The sequence below is a fragment of the Thamnophis elegans genome, chromosome 4 (assembly GCF_009769535.1).
Source record: "Thamnophis elegans isolate rThaEle1 chromosome 4, rThaEle1.pri, whole genome shotgun sequence".
NCBI classification, from domain to species: Eukaryota; Metazoa; Chordata; class Lepidosauria; order Squamata; family Colubridae; genus Thamnophis; species Thamnophis elegans.
This window is the reverse complement of record NC_045544.1, coordinates 91,173,497-91,177,704: the sequence shown is the minus strand read 5'-3', so window position 1 is coordinate 91,177,704 and position 4,208 is coordinate 91,173,497. Positions and strand designations below refer to the sequence as shown.

The window sequence follows — 4,208 nt, the reverse complement described above, 5'->3', positions numbered from 1 at the left end:
TGCCTCATTCTGTTCATTAGTGTTGTGGCCCACCAGCTGCTAGTGGAGCTGATGGCAGAATTGGATGAAGAGGAGGTTGGGGAGGGACTTAGGCCAGTTCTGGAGTCTGGGAAAGGCTCTGCTGGATGCTATCGGATGCAGCTATAGAGCCAGGGCCATCCAACATTTCCCAACCACTGGAGAGGCAACTGCCTTTGGAGGCTGATATGAGTGAGGAGGAAGAACAGCTGGGGCCTGTTCCAGATGCATGTATGTGCAGAGCAGCTAGAAGATTTGAGCAATGGAGGACAATGGAAGCAAAGCACACATGGATGCTGAATGCTGCTCCCTCGGCTGGAAAATAAATAGAAGGAAAGGGGAGTGGTTGTCATAGGAAACAACAGTTCGTATTTCTGAAGATTTTGCTCATTGTGTTTCACCCACGGCCTTGCAATTATTGCAAGGAACTGATAAGGTCTGTTACTGCAGTTAACTCCTTGAAGCACTATTCCCTGGACTTTTTGGTGGGTGAATGCAATTAATTCACAAGAGGTAAATAAAGAGATTTTTCATGTGACAAGGAATCTGTTTCTTCTGCAAAGGCTGGGTTAGAAGAATTAGCCAGTATCAATACTATTTGTACGGAGGATATCTGCTAATGTTGGGAATGAGCAGTAAGGATAAAGGAGTTGTTCAGAACATGGGGAGTCCTTGTCTAAGAAGCTTGGAAAATAAAAGTTGTGCATTTGCAGTTAGTGGGGGATACATTAGAGAGCCCAAGTCTTCTAGTCATTCAAAGTCAATGCCTACTCTTAAAAATTTAAGGCCCAAATTCAGGATAATCTCATTTCTCTTTGTAACATAGCAAGCTATCCAGTGGATTTCCCATTTATAAAACCTTTTTGGGCCTCAAGAAAGTTGGATATTATAGGTAGCTAAGGGGTTTCTGCCTCTGTATTACAACCTCTAGTTTTCTGACTGTGAAGTCTGAGTGGCTGTTATGGACAAAGAAAGCAGCGAAGAGTCATTCAGGGAGACATGGGGTATAAAATGTGCAGGAGAGGGGAAAGTGGAGAGATTGCATAATTGAAGTTCAGTGCAAGAGAACGATAAGGAAAGCCAATGCAAAGTGGGAACAGAAGATTGCACAGGAGGCTCAAACAGATAATGGGGCAGTATTTGCAAGCACAGAAGGAGCAGGAGGTGACTGAAGGAGATGGAAAAGCTGCTTAAGACACAACAAAGGTAATAGATTGACAAAGAAAAGGTGGCTAAAATATATCTGTCTTGCATTCTAAACCTTATTATAGTCACAATAGGAAAGGCAAGGGACAGACATAAATTTTCTGAGGAAGGGAAAGGGAAGAACTAATGAGGGGAAAGAAGCTAACATTAGACCACCTTTTGACCTCCCAGTACTGCCAAACAGTGTCAGTGAATGAGGTAATAATGGAGGGAAAACAATGTCTTATCAGTACACCAGCTAAACAGAAAGGCAAGGTTGGGAAACCACATTTCATTGCTTGCCATTATTATTAACCCAGCAAGCAGAGTGGTTTGCTGTCTTGCTGGCAGCTGGTGTATGCGTGTGAGTGTCAGGCTGCGTATGTACAGTATGTGCATGTGATAAGTAATCTTTTGGTGCATTTATGTGGAGCAAAGATTGCCACTAACTTATTTTTGAAAATGTTGTGGCTTGTCAGTTGACGCAGTTTAACATTCCTGTTCTTCTGTCAGCTTTATAAAATTATGAGCAAATGTTGCTAATTTTTAATTTGTTTAAAGTGAAAATAATTCCTCCCAAAGGAATTGCCATATAGCATGCAGAGATGAAAAGCCTCTGGGATGAGCGGCCTATTGGAGAGTGAATTAACTGGCAACCTTAATTTGGAACATAAATATACTTGGATTTCAAGAGATTCAAACCCAAATGTTTACAGGTGACGTATTTAAGTCCTCTACCTGGATGGTAAATCCTTCACTTCAACATTAAACATTTTTATATCTCCTGCTCTCTCCTATAACCAGAAATCAAAATACAGGCCAAAAATAAATCTGCTAGATTCTGGAGACCAAGGAGGAAGAAATGGACACTGCTATCTATGACCTGGACTCTCAGCACAGGTCATAAATATATCTGATACTTGAACTCCTTGGTTGGATTTGGAAGCAGTTCTACCATAGGTAGGCAGTTCTATAGCCATTCTTCTTACTGTATATTTCAGACTGTAAGACACACCAGAGTATAAGATGCACCAAGATTTCGAAGAGGAAAACAAGAAAAAAAATAGTTTTTCCTCTCCCCTGCCCCCAGGAGCACTCTGCAGGTTTCCCAAACCCTCTGCACACCCCGTTTTCACAAAAAATGGGCTCGTTTTTGGCCTCCCAACCCTCTCCCCTAAGCCTCTGTGCACCCCATTTTTGCCAAAAACAGGATGTGCGGGGCATGGTTTCAGGATGCCAAAAATGGCCATATTCGATGTATAAGACACACCAACATTTCCACCTTCGTGTGTGTGTGTGTGTGTGTGTGTGTGTGTGTGTGTGTGTGTGAGTGTGTGTGTAGAAGTGTGTCTTATACTCAGAAAAGTACTGTATATCAATTCTTGTTGGGCCAGAAAGCAAACCCATGAGGATGTTTTTGGTCATCCTTGGAGGCAATGTCAAGACACAACTTCAGTACAATGGGAGTGGAAAGTGAATGAAGTGGCTGCAGTGCATGAAAAGAGCAGTCTCAGCAAGCCTGTATTTCCTGGGCATGGGATACAAATGTAGCATCCTTCCTATGTTCCCTGAACAATAAGTTCAGGATGCCTCTCTTTTATTTGGGAGGGGAAATGAAAGACGGTGTTTTTGAAAAAGACAGAAATCCCACAGCCTTACTTGGCTTATTGTCTTTGATGAGCTTATCTAAGTAAGATCACCTCTTATGTTTGATTGTGAGCCAATTGACTTTTTTTTTAAATAGATGGAGCCGATAGATTAATGGCATTTTGTGTTTCAAGAGAGAAGTGTCAGCAAGACTTTTGTGTACTTATGTCATTATAATCAGAAGCAACAGTTTAGTGGAGACCCAGGGATTTTGGCCAAATATGCTTGAGAGCAGCCTGTCCTGTGTCTGTTTTCTGCTAGGAGACAGAATAGGCATACATACATATACCAATTTATGTATATGTACGTACCTACGTACCTACGTACATACATACATACATACATACATACATACATACATACATACATACATACATACAGGCTAGGGTGATGCACTATGCAATATGTTATAATAATAGCTCACTTGGAAACTAAGTTACTTTTAATAAAGTTTGGTTTGTGGAGATAAGAATTAAAGGCATTTCTTTTACTCAATTACAGAATGGAAAAATATAGCTTCAGAGAATTTCAGCTGTGACGAAGAAAGAAGAGTTGAGCTGATGCCATTTCAAAACAACATATAAAGCAAGAGCATTTGTAATTTTATGTATTCTCTCTTGGGGAATTTAATAATTACATTCAACATAGGGACAGTCTATTGTCATGTCTGCAAATACTGTTGATATGTGTACTCATTTGCACATTTATATTCACTTGTAATATTCAGTCTTGAATAAAGGTAAAGGTAAAGGTTCCCCTCGCACATATGTGCTAGTCGTTCCTGACTCTAGGGGGTGGTGCTCATCTCCGTTTCAAAGCCAAAGAGCCAGTGCTGTCTGAAGACATCTCCATGGTCATGTGGCCGGCATGACTAGATGCCGAAGGCACATGGAACTCTGTTAACTTCCCACCAAATGTGGTTCCTATTAATTCTACTTACATTTTTACATGCTTTCAAAGTGCTAGGTTGGCAGAAGCTGAGACAAGTAATGGGAGCTCACTCCATTACGTGGTGTTAGGGGTTTGAACCGCCGAACTGCCGACCATTCTGATTGACAAGCTCAGCGTCTTAGCCACTGAGCCACCGCGTTCCTTCTACAGTCTTGAATACAGAGCCTTATTAAGGCATGGAGAATGAAAGCTTCACTGTGAGGTTTATTAGTCCCCAAAATGTTATTGGATGGAAACTGAAGGAGGGAATTTGCTGCAATTTTTTCTTTATAATGTCTTCTATTTCAGATTAACACAATAATGATCATTAGAGCAGCAATTTCTCTAACAAACTGAGGAACTAAATTTGTTTCTTTTCTAAATTTTATAGTGACGTTGGGTGGCTTACAATTTATTAAAAATAGACA

General features: G+C 40.8%; 1 long non-coding RNA gene across 1 annotated transcript; it reads left to right on the top strand.

Annotated features, from left to right (window-relative positions):
* The first annotated feature begins 1,120 nt into the window (after positions 1-1,120).
* On the top strand, positions 1,121-3,559 carry LOC116508454. Its single transcript, XR_004255340.1, has 4 exons — positions 1,121-1,224; positions 1,786-1,919; positions 2,008-2,163; positions 3,352-3,559. It is a non-coding gene; the product is annotated as an uncharacterized LOC116508454 (long non-coding RNA).
* Positions 3,560-4,208: the final 649 nt, after the last annotated feature.